A 5,986-nucleotide genomic window follows, 5' to 3' on the forward strand; every position below is an offset into this window, starting at 1 on the left:
CAAACAACGCAAGCGTTTTGGTTTGCTATTACAGTTGTGTCCCACCTATCTTCCTTTAGAAGCCCAAAGCATCCTCCTCTCTTTTTAGCTTCACAACAGTCCTGTAAGGTAGGCTACACCAAGAAACAGTAACCAGTCCAGACAGTAACTGGTCCGAAGTCACCCAGTGCACTGCTTCCTGGCCGAGAGCAGACTCCAATATGGACCTCCCCGGTCTCGGATCAGTGAACCCCCCTGGCTCTCAGGCTTTCCCCCTCAGCTTAACTCTGACCAGGGCTGGCTTTGCAGAAAAAGAAAGCTGGTAGAGTTAGGACCAGCTGCAGAGCTGTGCCCAGCTTTTCACAGTTATGGCTCTTCCTGCCAGATAGCTCTGATTTGGAATGTGAGGCAAGCAGGGCAGGGAGGGAAGGGCTGCTAAGGCGGACAAGTGAGATTAGTCAAGCAGGGACCAAGACTGAAACTGTCTAGGGTGGCAGCTGGGCGGGGGCGGGGGAGGGGAGGGGGAATCGCATGACGGTTGGAGTGGGCAGAACTGGGAATTCCTTCGACCCAGTGAGGCCGGATCGGGCCGATTGGCAGGCCAGCTTAGCTGCACCAGCTCGCCGTGAGCACCCAAGGGGGGAGTCCAGGGAACCTGGGAAGAGGCAGGGAGGAGGGGGCCATTCCAGTTTGGAAGCAGCTCTTCACATGGGCAGAAGCTACTGCCATGGCTCAGAGGGACGGCTACTTTGACTGATGCTGCTTGTTGGCAGCATTCACAGTGAACGCCCTGTGTGACGGCAAAGCCTCTTAAGGACTGTGTTTGACTGGCTTCCCATTTCCGTCTGTTGGAAGGGGAGGGGGGAGGAGCATGCGCATGACAAGCAGGTCTTGTGCTGTGACAGCTTCTAGGAAATACGCTTGGTCCTTAGAGCTCATTTTGTACGTTTGAGCAGCGCAGGAGCGGCAAAATGCTGCACCGCAGCTGCCTTCGTCATGCCCAGGGCAACAGGCGTTGCTTCTGACAACAGTGGAATCCCCGCCCAGAGACTGCTCGCTGCGGTCGGCCTCCAGTCCAAAGAACACTGGCACTTCATTCAGACATACAGGAAATACACATGGCATGCAGGCAGCTCCGAAGGGTCTGTACAAGGTGTTTTTATAGCCTGCAGAGCTTGGAGGAGGGGTGGGGAATCAAGAGGCACATTAGAATAAAACAATGAGGGTTTCAGACAACACAAAGCAAGGAACCTTCAGGACAGGCAAACCATTGGCACCTCTAAGAGTGTTTCTCCAAAGGGCGGCCTCCAAAGACTTGTAAGTAGCTAAAATCATCTTAAGTCTAAAACTGTTCTTACCGCCCTAGTGTGGAAAAGGTTTGCTTATTTTGTCCTGACACTTTCAAATGCTCCAGAGAAAAAGCTGGGTGAGTGGCTCCAGTTTTGGGCGGAGCTCCTCCGAGTCTGTTGTGACAGAGGGAAGTTTTCTAGCTATGGGTGCAACATTTTTGTGCTGTATCCTGTGTATGGCTCTGTGCCATGGCAGCTCTGCCCTGGAGTTCCGCAGGGGACCATTCTGTCCCCCTTGCTGTTTAACATCTACATGAAACTGCTGGGAGAGGTCATCAGGAGGTGTGGGCTGCCGAGTCATCAGTACGCTGATGATGCCCAGCTCTACCTCTCGTTTTCCACCAATCCAGGTGAGGCAGTGGCTGTGCTGAACCGGTGCCTGGCCGAGGGAACGGGCTGGATGAGGGCCAACAAACTGAAGCTCAGTCCAGACAAGACGGAGGTCCTGTTGCTAGGTGGGTCGGGCTTTCGGATGGGGGACCTGGACCTTGTCCTGAACGGGGTTGCAATCCCTCTGAGGGACAGGGTCCGCAGCTTGGGAGTGCTCCTCGACTCAGAGCTTTCACTGGAAGCTCAGGTGACAGCGGTGGCGAGGAGCGCTTTCTTTCAGCTTCGGCTGATCCATCAGCTGCGCCCCTACCTGGAGAATGACTGCCTGGCGACAGTGACACACGCGTTGGTGACTTCCCGACCTGACTTCTGCAACGCACTCTATGTGGGGCTACCCTTAAAGACGGTCTGGATACTTCAATTGGTTCAGAATAGAGCTGCCAGGCTGTTGACGGGGACTGGGCGTGACTTTCACATGACTCCAGTCCTCTGTCAGCTTCACTGGCTTCCCATTGAAGTCCGGGCCCAATTCAAGGTGTTGGTGATGACCTATAAAGCCCTAAACGGCTTGGGTCCGGGCTACCTGAACGAGCGCTTACATCCGTATATGCCCGCCCGCCCCCTGAGATCAGCAGGAGAGGCCCTTCTCCGGGAACCCTCTGTGAAGGAAATTAGGAGGATAGGTATTTGGAGGAGGGCTTTCTCTGCGGTGGCGCCCAATCTATGGAATGCGCTCCCCAGAGAGGTCCGCCTGGTGCCGTCGTTATTTGTTTTTCGGCGCCAGGCGAAGACCTTTTTATTCAAGTGTCATTTTAATTGTTAATGTTATTTTTATTTTAAAGTTTTTTGGCCAGGGTGACTTATTTTATACAGTTATGGGTATTTTATATTGCTATTTATGTATTTTAATTTATTTGTAAGCTGCCTCGAGGCTTCGGCAAATGGGGCAGCCTAGAAATTTTCTAAATAAATAAATACAAAAATAAATAATTTTGCTGTGACTGGAGGGGTTTTTATTCTGATTCTAATGATTCTATTGTTGGGGAATTCAGAATAAATCCTGATAGGAAATGGTTGTTTAGATGGGCCTTTGTGTCATGAAATCAAACCTGCACCCCTTTCTCAGAAAGTAGCAGAATTCCAAGCCAGACTACTGTTTAGCACTGCTGTTACTTTAAGAGATTGGAACTCTGTCACTCACCTGGGAGGCTGCAAGGGAAGATAATCCTCCTCTGTTCTCTTGCAGATCAACAGCAGCTGATAAGGTGGCCAGATAAGGTTTTATTTAGCAGCATTGCAATCACCCTAATTTGCATGATTAAAAACTAAGACTCAATAATCCTTGTTTCCCTGAATCCTTAAGACTGTCTCCTGTAATCAACGCAATTGTCCCCTCTGCAGAGCTCTCACCTGCTTTTCAGTTTCCCCCTTTTTTCATCATCACCTGACTAGTTGCTATGCCATGTGATTCAGGACCCATAAAAACCTCTGCGTATGTTCCAAAAGCTTGTACTTGGTCTGGCCTCTACCCAACAGTGCTATTCTAAGTATGCCTTCTCTGCATAGGGTGCCTGAGTTCAAGGCCACAGGAGGCTTTCCTTACTGACCTCTGTTCTCCTGTCCCACAGCTGCTATCATCTTTCAGATCGTAAAACATAGTACATTTTGTATCTGTTCCCCTTTTCTAAACAAAGAATAATCAGTTCTACCCTGACTACATGTGTTGAGCCTTTTCCTGTGCACTGTGTGTCCCATACTAATTTGCTCCATGGGTCTCATGAAATATGGCCATGGTTGAAGAAGGAACCACGTGAAGAGGGGAAGAGCAAAAGGTCACCCCAGTCAGCATCCCTGGACAGATTTCAGCCCACGCACAAGTTCAGTTAATGCTGTTAACTGATCTAATAGCCAATGGTACAAATTATAAGCCTTATGATTTGCCTTCCAAAGTACAGGTAAAGCGCTCTTGTTACATTTTTGTAAAGCCCTTGGGTTCTCAGTTCAGTGGACAAGCAGGGGTTTCATTTTAAAATCTCCATTTGCGTTCCCTCCAAGCATAATAGTTATGCAGTCTTTTGATATTTTATAGTCAGATGCACTGCTTCATGTTTTGATATAAAAGTTCTAGATGGCATTTTTTTTTCAGGATAGGGTGGTTTCATCTATGTTGAAAATTGCAGTAATTGTATTTATTTTCTGCAGCTCAGCAGGAAATGAAGATGCAGCCATTTCATTGGCACTTTTAAATCTTTTAATTATATCAGGTTTTGCATCTAAAGATATTACTTTCCTTTTCCCTTTTTTGCTTGATGGCCCCATGCTCTGATTCTTTGACATGGTCATGGGATTCTAAAACTTATGATGAATAACAGGGCATTTGTAACCTGGCCGATGTCGCCCTTGCAGGAGCCCCAAGATCACGGTTCAATGGGAGGAACGACGTCATCAAGCTCACGATGGTTCGCGGCAAATTTTAAATGGCGCATTAAAACTGCTGCAAGGGATACCTGTATGTATCATAAGAAGATGCGAATCTAAGAGTCTGCAAGCAGAAAAATGCCTCTGAAGTCTCTTCTGTCAAGGCTAATTGGCAGAAATTAGATTGATTGGACTGAGGGATGCTCCAGCATCAAAATGCCCAGGGAGGCACAGTTCCCCACTGAGACAGGATTACTGTCTTGAAACAGCCAGTGAAGCCTGGGACTCGGCCACAGAGCTGTACGAATCCAGGCAGCACAAAGGTACGCTGACGAGCCTGGCACACACTCACTGACACGGAGGAGAGCCGAGGGTGTTCTGTGAACGTGGCGCGTGAGCGGAAGACGCGCCCGTGGCCAGTGGACTGGAGGAGCACCTGGCTGTGGAGTGGGGCATTGCAGGCCAGCACCATGACCCCGGTTCAGAGGAGAAGCAAGGATCGCCTGCAGCCACCATTTACCATTTTAATGCGCAACCTCTGATCAGGGCCATCCCAGGCCGCAGTGTATTAGATGAACAGTTAATCAAGGGCTCAAGAACCCACCTTTAACCCAGCAGCTAGGGCGGAGCCACACCTGAGTGTCAGAGCTCTGCTCCACCTGCAGAAAGCCCGGGCTTCATCCCTCGGCATCTCCAAGGGGAGCAGCCCTGCCTGAGATGCTGCAGACCTGCTCCGATCCCCGTGTACCATGCAGCCACTGAATATTCCCGCCAGGCAGGACAGCACGTCAAACCACCCCTCTCAGGGGCTGCCCAGTTGCATGTTGAGCGCCCCGCAACCCCCCTGGGTCATGCGCCCCATTGCTGTGCTGCCCCAGTCGTCAGGCGGGTCTCCTGATGTCTACACAGAGCCTGACTCCCTCCCTCCAGCCTAAATCTAGTATTCCACGTCCTGTGCTCTGGAGAAGAAGGTCCTGGGCTTCTTTCCGCTACTTGTTTGTTTGTTAGTTCTACTGCCTTGTTATTTTTAAAGAACTCAGAGTGGCTTACACAATTCTCCTCCTGCTGCTCTCAACCGTATCCCCACGACAACATCCCTGTGAGGTAGGCTGGGCTGAGAGGCTGCGTCTGACCCGAAGTCACCCAGTTGGCTCCGTGGCTGAGTGGAGAGTAGACAAGTCCCGGACCTGCACTCTTAACCACCGCACTGCACTGGCTTTCTCTTCAAGTCCTGGTAGAGTGCTATCCTGCTGCTTCTCTTCTCAAGGCTAAATATGCCCAGTTCCTCATGAAGTTCAACAAACCACTCTGTGCATGCTCAGAGGTCTGTTCTGGGTAATTTGTACTTGGGAGCAGTAAAGACAATTTGCAAGGAAAACAGTTCGTGGCTGGTGATTAATCGAAAGAGGAACTTTGGGCATGACATCTTGAACCCAATCTAAGTGCCCCCCCCCCCACTTTGGGTAAGATTTGAACCTGCCCGTAGCAGGCAGTTGCCCAGGATGCCCCACTCCCCAGGCCAGCTGGGCTATAATCTCTGCCCAGGTCTGCCCTGGTCCAGACTCGGGACCAGCCACTGGATTTGGCACGTGACAACCCAGCACTGGGGGGGAAAGGATTTTATTGAAAGGCTAAAAGATGGGGTGGAGGGTGCTAAAACATCTAAAACACACACGACTTGACGAAGGAGGGAAAGGGGATTTGGAGAGCAGCACAAATACACCCCACCGTTGATTGCAGCCCTGGAGACTCCCAGCCCTTGGCCTCCTCAGCCTCAAGCAGCAAAGCTTTCCTAGCCTAGCGATACATACAGATTCTGCACCAGCCGTAGCGGCCAAGGACACAGGGAGCACAGCATCCTCCCATGCTGTGGACTCTACTCTCGGATGCAAAGCATCCGGCAGCAAGAG

The 5,986-nt window shown here is 50.6% G+C and overlaps 1 long non-coding RNA gene across 1 annotated transcript; it reads left to right on the forward strand.

The window, feature by feature from the left end:
* The first annotated feature begins 1,092 nt into the window (after nucleotides 1-1,092).
* On the forward strand, nucleotides 1,093-5,391 carry LOC123017612. Its single transcript, XR_006413639.1, has 3 exons — nucleotides 1,093-1,296; nucleotides 2,905-3,613; nucleotides 4,065-5,391. It is a non-coding gene; the product is annotated as an uncharacterized LOC123017612 (long non-coding RNA).
* Nucleotides 5,392-5,986: the final 595 nt, after the last annotated feature.

The sequence above is a fragment of the Varanus komodoensis genome, unplaced genomic scaffold, assembly GCF_004798865.1.
Source record: "Varanus komodoensis strain SLA01 unplaced genomic scaffold, ASM479886v1 scaffold99, whole genome shotgun sequence".
In the NCBI taxonomy this organism is placed as follows: Eukaryota; Metazoa; Chordata; class Lepidosauria; order Squamata; family Varanidae; genus Varanus; species Varanus komodoensis.